Source organism: Protopterus annectens, chromosome 6.part0, assembly GCF_019279795.1.
Source record: "Protopterus annectens isolate FY-2018-M chromosome 6.part0, PAN1.0, whole genome shotgun sequence".
In the NCBI taxonomy this organism is placed as follows: domain Eukaryota; kingdom Metazoa; phylum Chordata; order Ceratodontiformes; family Protopteridae; genus Protopterus; species Protopterus annectens.
In genome coordinates, this window is record NC_056737.1 from 564929125 (window position 1) to 564943519 (window position 14395).

The window sequence follows — 14395 nt, forward strand, 5'->3', positions numbered from 1 at the left end:
ATGTATGGGTATTGTAATTCATTGACAACATTCTAGTACTGAATATGAGAAAATGTGTTATCTTACATGTAGAAGTTTGAAGTATGATCTGACTTTGTGGTTTCTCATGTTCTGTATTTTTTAATGTGCCTAAATTTTTACGTATTGATTTTTCTTTAGAAATAATTTATCTTGTCTGCCATTTTATTTGTACTTAAATGCATATATGTAATGCTTTTTAACTGTTACATAGTTTCAGGGATTCTAGTAACCTGTGTTCACATCAAAGGCCATCATAATGCTGACTCAAATATCATATAGTAGACATTCAAACTAAACCAAATATCTAAATGATTCTAGTGAGTTATAGTTACTTACTTGTAATGGCAACCTATTCTATGATCTCACAATACTTTGGATGGCAAACCTTGATCTAAAAGTGGTTCTCCATTTTGTTATTTGAAAGGGTCCTGTGAGAAGTTCACCCTGATTGTAGCAACTAAATAGTTAACAAAAGCTGTGTTTCTCCATAATAATGTGCATAATATGCAGGACACAGTCTGCCACATAGCTAGCCATAACTTATAGAATATAAGTTAGGTTTAGCTAAGTGTTCCTGATATGTGATTGTCCTGTATGCCACAATTATTTTACTAACTTTAATTTACATTTTTTCCAGTATGGAGAGGTCACCTCTTCAAATAGTGAAAAATAATGAGCTGTATCACTTTATAGTCTAATATACGCATACATTTTTTAATGTTAAGTTAAAACATATATATATATATATATATAGAGAGAGAGAGAGAGAGAAAGTGAGAGAGAGAGAGAGAGAGAAAGAGATAAAAATACATACACCAAAGTGTCTAGATTTAGTCATTTCCTGCATCACATGATTTCCCTAAATAAATGTTGTTCAGGTCCGAAGTGGCCAAAATGTATAATATCATTATTGAATTGCTTAATATTAAGACCCATTTTATTTAACCATGTAAAGTAGTTCAGACACATAAGGCATAAGAACTGAAAGTTAAATAGTCTGATAATGATGTTAGAAATGCTCTAATGTTAAAGTCACCAGCCTGTTTAGACAGCCAGTAAGTGTTATTAATAGGCAAAAATGAAAATACAAAGTCAAAAGGTATAGGACTTAGAAATGACATCTGTGGATCACCTGTAGCAGTTTCTGATTATTTTGAAAAGTGGCCCTGAACTTTAGCACATTGGCATTTATGGATAAGTAACACCTAACCCATTTAAAAATATAAAGATTCATCTTATACTTTACCAGGGAATTCATTACTGCTACTTGAGGGATATTCTGAAAAGCTTTTCATATCTCTAAGTATGTAACCGTCCCACTAAGGGCATTAGCTAAGGCTTCACTAACAATTTCAAAAAATATATTAGTAAAATCTCCCTATTCATCATGAAACCAAGTGTTTAAAGAGCAGCAAGTGCAGGTATATTCTCATGTATATTCAGAAGTGATAATAAACACCATTCAAAGCACTTGCCCATGTGTGAGGTCAGTCTTATTGGATGATAGGTAATAGTATAATCAAAGATCCATGTGTATGTGTCAGTGCAATATCTACCAGTCCACATGAGTCATGATCAGTACTGGTCACTAATATCATTTTAATAATTTTAATAATGAGCTTAAAGAGCATATCACTCAGCCAGAAAGGTATTCAATAAAAAAAGCTCTTACAGGCTGTGCCACAGTACCACTGCTCCCATTAACCATATCTAATATAGATTTCACCATATATTTTATAATTAATGGACACAAGGTATTAACTTTTATCTGGACCTGGGATTTCACCAATAACTACAGCTGCTGATAAAACTAAGGTAATGAAGTAATCCTTTGAAGTTTAAGCTATTTCAGAAGAATTATAAAAATAGTATACCATGATTAAGAATAGAGCTATATCTATTATTTTTTGATACTGCTGACATAACTACATAACCTTTTAAAATCAGTATTCATGTGACCATTTGTAACTAATTTTAGATATCTTAATTTGATTTTTCAATAATCTACAACATTTTTTTTTTTCTTTAGAAGATTGATCAACCAAATTGTTTAATTTGTACCTCATTTTCTTATAATTTAGTTAGTTTCTGATTCCTCCATGGTAGTGAAATCCATTTTTGGGCAAGACAATTGATCTAACCTCTTTCCACATATTTAATAGCTGTGAGCATTTGCTCTCAAACAACTGCCAAGTTGCAGATGGTATAGATGAAGCTTCCAATCTAAGTTATTACTTTCTTCAAAAAGTAATTGTTCACTGATTTTCAAGCAGTCATAGCTTATTATAACCATTTTAGATGTAGCAATATATGAATTTAAAGTAAATGCTAAAGCCAAATGATCAGAGGACTCTAATGGACAATGGATTTAACATTATCCCCCGGATTCACGAATCCTCCGTGTAAGACTTAATAAGTCTTACTCAGAGGCTGCAGTTGAATGATATGACATCAGCGTGCCATGAATATGCATGAGGGCATGCTGACTCAACCGTAAGTCTTACACGGACTGTGTAAGAAAGCAGGGGGCGTGTCCGACTGCCGAGCAGTCTAAATGTCCACGCCCCTGCAAGTGTTTTAAAACTAAACGAAGCACACACACAAGAGTGAGTCCGCTCAAATGTCCCTGCACCCAACACCACACTCCCTGATATTGTAAACCCCTATCACAGTTCTAAAACGCAAAACATTAAATATATTTTTTTTAATCCACAAAATAGCTGCCCTTATTTGCGCGTGTGTGCGCGGGTATGCCCATTGTTTAGCTAGAGTTAGCAATTCTGACATGGAAGAGCATAAGAAAGAATGCTAATGCAAATTACACTAAATAGTGATAGCGTAATGGTAGAGCGTTCGCACAAAGAAGAAGCCTTCATGGTTCGAGTCCCACCACTCCCCTTCCAATTTATTTTTTAAATCAGTATATGAGATAATACCTGACAAATATGTTTAAACATTACTAAAAAGCAGTGAAATGGCCAATGTATCAGTGAACAAAATTAAATATTTTAAAGTATCCTGATATAAAATTGCCTGCAGTTAAGCAGCACTTCACTCAGCACAATAGAGTTGCCCATAGTTTAATAGCACTTTACCTAGCACAATAGAGTTGCCCATAGCTTCATAGTGCTTTACCCAGCGCAATAGAGTTGCCCATAGTTCAATGGTGCTTTACCCAGTGCAATGTGTTTGCGCGGACGTGCTCATCGCGCCAACCAGGGCACCATAGAGCATGGAGGAGCAACGTAGAGCAAAGTTGCTTAAATGCAGCCACATCCCCTAGCCTGTCTGGATAGTATGAAAATAAAATGAATGACAAGCTTCAAACCCAGGACTCTGTGCATCAGAAGCACAGTACAGAACCACTAAGCCATGACAACATAGGGGAAACAGCCACTATTAACATACATATACTTATGAATGGTAGTTTAACCATTACTAAGCAGGTCTGCAGTCAGCCGAGAATTTTACAAAATGGCCAATCACAAAAAAGTGTGGGAAATGCAGCATATTTAAGCCCCACAGGCGGGAATACACACCATAACTGATTGTAGCTCATATTTGCAGTTAGAATGTCTGGTGTCGGAGAGGGAACACGCTTCCGAACGCAATGTTGGGGCATCGAGGAGTCCAAATACATAGTTTGGTTTCTTGTCCACAGTCACGAGTCAAGACTCCTGCAGGGCCAGTTCCAAGGGATGGAGTACAAGGCAGAGGCTTGGAACCAGTTAGCTCGTGACCTCACCAGTGCCACAGGCATTCCTCAGACTGGTGAGCAGGTCCGTCACCACCATGCAGACCTGAAGAGATGAAAGCAGGAACACTGGAACCAATGGATACAGGAGGCCTGTGGGATGCGGGATGCACCACAACTGAGTATGTAGCCATGGAATGCAGTACATAAGAATTGATAATGGAGTATGTATAACAGATAGGTATGTCTCGATATCCCTTCATTTACTTTACAGCTGCAGGTGACCATGCTATGAATCAGCAAGCCTATGCTGATAGGCTGATAAGGCTGCACCACCAGGCAGGTTAATGATTATTCTGCATGTATTGTTATATAAAATATGGGAGAGAACATGAAAGAAAGTGTTGTAGTCCAATAATACAGCCATAAAATTGCCTGAATAAGTCCTCTGCATGTACTGTCAGATAAAAACGTCAGAGAGGCAGAAAAAGAGTGTAGAAACCCATTAAGAAAGGTAACATATGTCTGGAATAATATCTCTGCAGGCACTATCATATAAAATAAGTGAGTGAGCCTGAAAAAAGATTGTTCTAATCTATTAATAAAGGTATAATATGTCTTGAACATGTCTGCCATGTACACCGTTAAAACAAATAAAGGAGTGAGCCTGTGGAAAAGTGTGTAATGTAATTAATAAAGGTCTAAAACCCAGAGTGTGTCTGTGTCACAGAGTCTGAAATTTTGTTGTACCCTTGCAGTATACAAACAGTACTGTTTGAAAAGGTGCTGGCTACCCAGAGTTGTGCAGTCCCATATAAAGTGGGTGATGGAAGTACTAGTAGCTGTGAAACATATATACAGTCCACAACAGGCAGTTACTGGCTGGCATGAATAAGTAAACCTGGCACACATGTAGCATGATATTTTTTTCCTCAGAAATGTGAGTGTGTGTCAAGAAATGCAGGGTTCTGTACAAATCGAAGTGAAAATGTCATGTGAAAACATCCCAGATATGTAGATAAAGAAATATAAATGCAATCAAGAAATATGTAGCAGTAACATCTGCATCCTGGACAGTTAGTATGTCAGATATAGGTCAGGCATATACTGAACTAGCCAAACCCATTACACAACCTAATGTATGGTGGCAAGTGTAATAATACAGGTAGGGGATATACACTTGCAGTCACTAGGAATGTAGTGTAGACTAAAAGGTCATTATAAAATGTTAACCAAGGTTTTTTATACACCCTACTGTATGTGCATAAACCATGCAATTCCACACCTCAATGGATATGTGTAATCTTAAATATTTGTTGGGACATATGTCCTATTGTTCTATAAAAATTTGCATTCACGTTGATGCATGTGCTACCAAACATCCCTGCATGCTGTTGGAATAACCATTGTGGTTCAATATATGCATGTGTTATGCTTGCTGTTCAACTGTTGTACCCTTGGTGTGTTGGGTTAATGGGAATATTATTGCATGCTGTTACAACTAATCTGGAATGCTGTTTTGCTTATGTTGTAATTAAACACACCTAATCACAGAACGTATGGGAAAGCCGGTCCCAGCGGACCCACCTGTCCCTCCTCAGCCGGCTAGTGCACCTGGCACCAGCAGGTCCGGTGCCCAGCCCGTGCTCCCCTCCTTCGTTGGTCCTGTGTCACCTTTGGGTGGAAGCGCTGCAGGGGATGGGGCTCGTTCCCCCATGAAAGCTTGGGCGGAGAAGGGCCACCTGTCACCCTTCAAAGGGTCCAGGCTGTGGTGCGTAGGGAGATCCAGCGTTCAGTCGCTGATCCCCTATGCCAGCTTGAGGCGAGAGTGGTCCGTCTCACGGGTGAGCCTGCCCATCCTATGCAGCCCCCAGCACAGCCACCCTCGGGGCTGTGAAGGTTCAGTGGTGACTGCCCATGGGTGGGGATCTCAGTTCCTCTGTTTCCATCTGTGGGCTCATGGGCTTACGATTTCCAAACATCCAACCCCATCAGTTGTGTTCACCCACCCCATATGTCATACACCGCCCCTGTATGTGTCTTGTCTGTCTGTCTGTTTACCTTCCCAACCTACCCCGGACATACCTACTTCCTCTACCTCACTTCCCACTCTCACCTGAAAAAAAAAAAGGGCAATCTGTACCCACAAAAAAATTACGCTCCATACATAGCTGCCCATTTTGCACACATGTCCATTGGACAAACATGTAAGCTGATAATTAGAATTGGCAGTACAACATATTTTGTTGTCCTCACCCCTCTCCCAGGGGTGGAAGGTTTCAAATTTCACTCCAAATTCATTGTATATGCACAGCTGTTGCTGTTAACAAAATGGGAAGCTATGGACCTTCCCTACACCCGTCCTGCACATCCCAAGCTTGTCTACCTACTGTGTGTCCCTCTTTGTGCCTCCTTTTTCACCACTTTCCTATCTCCCCATTTTTTTTTCTTTAAAAGAAATTAGCATGGGGGTTAGTGGGAGTAAGCACTGTTAAGCAGTTGTAAGCGGGTTTAAGCGAGTGTGCTCATGTGTACGCTTAGCTAAGCGTCGCTAAGGATCGCGCAACCCCACGCAAACCCGCTTACAACTGCTTAAAAGTGCCTTAGTCACTCTATGGCAGGGCCCTTGTTCTGCTCAACAGCAAAAGAAAATACCTCTGCCAGTCTCGAACCCCAGACCATTGACACAATAGACTGCATGAATTACCACTAAGCCACAGCAGATATATGAATAATTTGGTCCTGAAATAACTATATCATGCATGTAAATGAAAATTAGGAATGGTATAACACTAATCCTTTTCTGTGGGTCTTTACCAGCAGTGGTTGTGGAATTGCATGACATGACTGTGAAAGGAGAACCAGCCATCCTAGCAGGGAATAATGTTACAGTAGCACCTTAAAAACACCACACAGTATCAGACCAGGATTAATACTGGCCACAGGAATACAGTGCAATAACCACATTTGTATGGCAGTAATTGTGTAAGTGAGAAAAAAGTGCATACTCCCATGTATCCTGTGTTAGCATTTGGAGGGGTGCGTACATGTCTACACTGAGATGTGTGTACTGGAAGCAGCAACATTCAGGTTTGAGTACAACATGCATATAACTGGCTACAACCCTAGCATCAGATAACAGACTGACACAACGGTGTCCAGAGCAAACAAGCATGGGCCCCATCTTGGAAATCTAAAAGGGCTACGCCTACCTAAACTAGCATTTTATAGCAGTGGGTTGCAATCAAAGTGAGTAATGCAATCATCAAACAAGCAGGCTGCATGCAATTACTGAATGGTGGGCAGCAATTGATGCAGAGGCTGTCACATGCACAAGTGCAGATACCTAGAAAAGCAGGCTGTACCTGCAGTCCACACATGCAATTATATCATTGCAGGTGCTGTGAGATAGAGAGTGATAGAGAGAGAGAGAGAGAGAGAGAGAGAGAGAGACAGACACAACTGAGACAGAGACAGAGACAGAACAGAACAGAGTGAGAAACAAAGACAGAATGTTGAATAGAGGGTGAAAACCAAAAAAAAAAAACAACAATAAAAAAACAAAAAAACTACAAAACCGTAACACACGGAGCAGGGAAATACTAAGGTAAGGTATGTAACTCACATGTATGTGTTGGCATGTTATAGATGTTCCTGAAGAGTACTCTACACACTGCAAATCATCCATATGTGGCAGCAGTATGTATCTATCTGTATCTGCACATGTGCATAGGGCAAGGGACATACTGCAACTGTTAGTGAAGGGTGGACAGATATCTGTCAGTGAAGATTGATATGTGCATATATCCATGTAGGTCATAGTGTGTGGCTTAGAAAACAGCATGCAGTGCGCAGGAGTGGCCATAGGTCAACTGATGCCCTAGGCAAAAGGGCTCCACGGCTCCTCCTACCACACTTCCTGGTGCCACCATCCTTGTCTTACTACACCACATAAATAGTGGAAAAGCACCCCTGCTAGGGTGGCGCCCTAGGCAGCCGCCCAGTTGGCCTATGCCTAAGGCCAGCTAAGGTAGTCTTGATATATGTCATGTGGTGGTTAAATGTTGTGGAACAGATTTGTCAGATCTGCTGTGTTACAGCCAGTGAGGCCTGCTAATGCAACAAGGGCTGAGGACACCCACATGCATTCTGCACAACATTGTGTAATTTAATCACATACCTGTACATCCTACAACTGTCGCATAAGTGATATCCCCACCATGAAAGGTGGACTGTACATATGCCTATATGTACATCCATATATACAGCAATGGATGTGTACATGTATGTGTATAGAGTATAGATATGCATGTATATAATACATATATATATATATATATATATATATATATATATATATATATATATATATATATATATATATATATATATATATATATATATATATATATACATATAGAGTGAGAGAGAGAGACAGAGAGACATGGGTTCATATGTACCGCAACAGGTGTGTGGTGACCAAGGCACGGACTGTAGACAAGTGTTGATACTGCAGTGCCATTCCACCTTCCCAAAACAGTGTACCCATTAACTACCACATAGGTAGAGATGTACCTAACAGTGAAGGTGTGATAAGGGAACATGGGACACAGGTGGACAGTAGCCTCCACTTTTATGAAGACAGTGCCACACTACACCTGTAATCTGTCAGTGTGGTATGTGTCATGACAACAGGTGTGTCAGCTATGGACATATAGGGTAGAGTTCCTCTGTACTCATCACAATGCCCTGTGTGGTATGTACTTCACATGACAACTACACCAGGTGAACAGGCCACAGACAGACCCCCCAGAGGGTAATACTAGCTGCAAACAGATGCCCTATGCAGACTGACTCACAAAATCACAAGTACACTGTATTGCATACTGGCAACACAGAGGTGACCTCTGCTGGACATACAGAGGTATGTCACACCCATAGCTGGGTGACAACCACCATGGCAACATACTACAATCCCTCTGGGATAAATGCTCTAGGGCCCTAAACCTTGTCAGCTCACTAAATGGCACATGCTGGAGGGATAGGTTCCCATCTCAGAGATATGCCATACACCGGAATAGACCACATAGCAATAGCAAACAAGGCTCTTCCTTAGCAGTTGTTATAAATGCCCCTGATGATTGTGTGGGAGATTGGTAATACACCCCAGGAAACACCTCTGTGGTTCAGGTTGACAGGGGCAAGTGAAATCAAAGTACACGTGTGTCAAAGGCCAGGGTAGCATATGGCTAGGCTGCCGTAGGCCCTAGGGCCAATAGCATATTACCTACCTATGACACTATGCACTCACACATACTTAATGCAATAGCTGCTATGTGAGGTTGCATAAATGTAACGCTGAATGTGTGCGAGGTCTGTAAAGGTGTGATAGCTTAGTGTGATGTTGTATCTGAAATGGTAGTGCCTATCCTAGCTGTGAGGACAGCAACTGATGTGTAATGTACTGTTAGGCAGACATAGTAGTACGGCAGATGATGTGACGTAGTTCTCCGTTGACGAATATGGTGTCTCATTATAGGCTAAAGCAATACATGTATGCTCAGTGAGTGGTACTGCTGGTGAATCCATCACCAGTATGAACTTTAGTACTACCTGATGCTGTAGGCCTAAACAACACAGTATGGTGTGTGTTCACATTGCTTGGAAACACTGTAATGTGTGTTTCCTGTAGTCTCCACAGAGGACAGAATGAAGACATAAGGGTGTGTAAGTAGTGGCACACAGTACCGTATGGTACACAGGTAATGCTCATCTGTGTTGGCGTACAGTGGTGCATTGTATGTTTGCCTGATATGTGTGTGATTATGCCTGTACAATGGCTGCAATCATATGTGTGTTACAGGGTAAATCCAGCAACATATATAGTCTGTTACAGCAGTGTGCCACCTATAGTAACAACTGGACACATCTGTTAGGCAGGGCTATGGCATCAATGACTAGGGTGGTTGATTGGTACTACTGTACCTGTACTATACATCCATTGCAATGGATGACATCTCTGTGATATACACCCCTGTCTTGAGGTTGTGCAATGTGTCACAAACAGTGTGTCGGGTACTGTTGTATAGTGGTGTGATATATAAAGTCTGCCAGGCAGTGTTAGTTAGTTGTGGCCTGAGAACCAATAAGTGGTATTGAACATGTGCAACCTCTGACAGCCAATAGGATGGTATATATGTCAGTAAAGTGATATCTGTGGTTAAAGGTGTAAAGTGTGACACAGGACACTCTCACACATATTGTTCATATCTTTTTCATCCAGATGGCCCACCACCGCAACCCAGCATATACAGCGGAGGAGGAAGAGGTGATATGCAACAGCCTTTTGCAGCAGTACACAATGCTCTTCTCCAGAAGTGGCCAGCACCAGCAGGAGCAGACTGCACTGTGGCAGGAACTCTTTAGTTGGGTAAATGACATAGGCATGCATAACCGGACATATGAACAGGTATGCCATCACTGCAGTGATTTAATTAGACAAGTCCAGCAGCGTGTGTCTTATATCCAAAGACAACAGCTTGCCACAGGTGGAGGGGTGGCCATTCATCCCCCCCCTCACCAGAGCGGAGGAGCTGCTCCTATGCGTGGTGGCTCCTGGACAACAGCTACAACCACTGACATGTGTTGTAATGGAGGCTGGAGCCAAGCAGCACATCCACCTGGAGCAAGCAGGTAACATGCCCAATCTGTAGACTACAGTTAACTGTATTGTTAGATTATGTGTACGTGAGACGTGTATTGTGTGTTTAGCAGTTCAGCTGCCTAGTGTTGTGCAATATGGATAGTTTGAATAATATCCCTACACCTACACCTGTGCCTGTTGACTGTTGTTGTACTGCAGTTTAGCATACCCACTGTAGCAATGCCACATTTGTGGCCACTGACGAACCCTCTCATATTCTCGTAGGTCCCTCTGTTGTGACGGCAGGGCAGCCGATCCATGCTGGTGAGTGTGTTATACCTACAATGTTGGTAATGAAATATGCATGTCATAGGTGAGGTGTAGGCCATGTACACGTAACACACCTACACATAATGCATGCCATGCATGTTTGCTGTGAGATGTTGCACAGCTCAGTAATGTCAGTAGCTGCCTCAATGACATGCAATACACAGAGCATGACACACAGTTGTGGCAACCCCGTACTGCACATTGGATAGGCATAGTTGCAACACCTGTACACAACATAACACATTGATCACATACAGTACACAAAGTCATGCTACATATGGCATAACCACACACCCGCTGTAAGATCACATGTCAGTATCCCAGATGTCATCCACACACACATGGGGTAGAGGCCTATCATGGGGCTGTGCAACACTCTTCAACACATAGCACAATCATGTGAGGCCATGCTCCCTACTGGGCACCTCATACACTCATGTACAAATTGGCTGTGTAATAGTCAACGTTTCCACGGCACTGCATTTCAGGACAGCATGCTAGGCGGTGGTCTGTCGCACAGTAGTAGCTGTGAGTGACCACAAGATGCATGATGATGATGATGGCACATGGTACTACACCCCATCTGGTTGCAGTGACCACAGTACTACACATAGCAGTCTTTGCTGTGCACCTCATTGTTCTGTGTGTGCAAACTTATGCACCTATACACACCATGCATAGCATGTTGTGTGTGTGCTTACATATGCGAGTATACACATTCTGCACATCAGTCGCCATCTGTACAAAGAGTCACATATATGTCCTGGAATGCTATTGGGTGTATAGGTCACATAACACACATTGGGTATGTGTGGGGTTTAATGCTGCAGTCATGTAGCATGCTATATCGTGGCTGGCACTGACATATCTGCAATATGTGCCACACTCACCATAACCACTGTACAATGTCCATGTTGAGCATTGGGATTCCTTCATGTCTACATGCACCACTCATCCCATGTCTGTACATTGCATGCATTCGCTGCACCTGTGCCCTCTATTATGTGCTATGGACACAGACACTGGCATCAGACATGGCAATCTATGTGTCACACAGATAACACATGCAGCCATGGTATGTATACCATTGAGTGATGGTGCACATGACATTGCAGAGCAGATAATACTTGCACAGCAATGTTGTGTCAATGTACATACTCTGTTTCAGGGTGTACCCAATCACTGAACAACTACACACATGCATCAAAGCCATGTATAATGTCATTAGATAGGGCTGTCTACACTTGCACTGCATGGTCTCGAGCAACACATATTCTGCATGCTGACACATGTGTGGTGACTGTTTGCCTTGTGATACTGTCACCCACCATCACCCACTATTGTGTATGTGTTGGATTGCTGGTGTGTGTGTGTGTATGTGCTGTGGTGAGCAGTGTATTTATGTGCATGTGTGCATGTGTGCATGTGTTCATGTGTGCAGGTGTTCATGTGTGCATGTGTGCATGTGTTCATGCATGCATGTGTGCATGTGTGCATGTGTTCATGTGTTCATGTGTGTATGTGTGCATGTGTGCATGTGTGCATGTGTGCATATGCTCATGTGTTCATGTGTTCATGTGTGTATGTGTTCATGTGTGCATGTGTGCATGTGTTCATGTGTGCATGTGTTCATGTGTTCACGTGTTCATGTGTGCATGTGTGCATGTGTGCATGTGTTCATGTGTTCATATGTTCATGTGTGCATGTGTTCATGTGTGCATTTGTGCATTTGTGCATGTGTGCATGTGTGCTAACATCACGTACAAATTGTAAAGTGTGTTTCCTGTCTTCCTTCCACAGGTGCTGAGTTAGGGGTGGCTGAATGCAGCAGGGTACCTGATGTCACCACCACTGATAGTGGAAATGATGAGACATGTATTGTGGCACAGGAATGTCTGACAGGGTTTGTCATTGGTCCACCAATCGACACTACACAGCGGTCAACCCCATCTATGCGCACACTCATACTGCCAATACATCCCTCGTCACCATTGGCCTTAGCTGAGGGACAGCATACAGTTGGCATTGACCAGGAGAGAGTGGTACCTATGGTACGTGCATCCCCTCACAGCAGCCATAGCCAGATTACTGGAATGGTACTACATAGGCGGATGTCCAGGGGTTCTCGGGGAGCACCACTGGTCATATTGCCCCTGGCAGATGTGCCCCCAGAGGTATTACAACCTCCAGTATGTTCCGGGCTGTAATGCAGGCACAGGCAAGTATGGAACGGTACACCCGACAGGGACTAAGGGCACAGAGGGCCCATTACACTGCTATCAATGACAGCATCCGTGACCTTGCCGGTGCCATCCGAAATTACACCGAGGTCATTGATAGCCGGTGTAGGGAGACATTAGATGTCCTCCATGATGTGTTAGCCATCAGCCAGGACCGTGCGGGACAGATGAGAAGCCGACATGGACACATGCCAGCAACAGCATCAGCTGGCAGTTGTCGCGGATGGACCATGGATCACAGCCGCTCCTGTAGTGGCAGTAGCAGCCCTAGCAATGCTGGGGATGGCCTGTCCATTGACCGTCCTACTAGACCACATGCACTAAGCACTGGCCAGTCCCAGCAGGGACATGGGTCCAGTCATCATACCTCTGCCTCTGATGACAGCACCCAGTCAGGGTTGGTACCCGATACTGCCCATAGCACCCCTGCTAGGCACAGGTACTGTGTCCGTGGCCGGAGACAGTGATCTGTGCAGCCTAGCAGGTACAGTCTGTGGCTGCCCCACAACCACCCGTATATGGCAGCCACATGGTGGAGTTGTGTGCATGCAGACACACACACACATTTACCATACAACTAGGGCTCACACATACACACACACATTACATCAACATTGGCCCATGCAGTACTGTTGTCCCTCACACACACACACACACACACACACACACACACACACACACACACACACACACACACACACACACACACTCAGACATGCCAATTGGATGGGTCAATGTTGGGCTCTGGCAAACCTACGACACACCCTGTGCATATGATGACACCTGTGCCACCTCCTGTCATCTGTAACATTGATGCAAGAACAGGCTAACATGGTTCTGACGCACAGGGTGACATTATAGCAGTGTAGCAATAGTAGCAGGTTGACAACAGGAAAGTGTAATGATATCCTTGTAGGTATACCTCAGCAGGCATTATGCATCACAGCTGTGATAGTCATTGTAGCATTGTTTACACCAGTGTTAGTCCTGAGTATGTAATGTCCACCCATGTGCCACTTGGCTGAAGTGTACAGTGTTGCCAGCATTTGTTAGTGAGTGGACAATACGTGTGTGATGTGTGCATTACAAATTAGTGGGTGTACATCTGTGAACATGGTGTGTGCGCACTGTCTGCATGTACGTGCATAGTGGACACGTGGGATGTGCAACTTACCCTGTTCTACACATTGTTAACTTATCATGGTATCTTTCGATGGCCAGTTTGCATTCTACTACAGATATGTACTAACATGGGTACACATGTGTGTATGACATGGGTTGGCACTATGCTATGGGTGATACTGTTGATATCTGTCAATGATCTGCAGTCTGGTAGTATACTCCATCTCAACAGCATGACTATAACCAATCATTAGATGATGTCCTGACAAATGACTCACAGTTGTAGGGAACTCAGTAACAGTTGGATCCTCCCAGTACTATACGATAACAGTAACCAGTGGTATT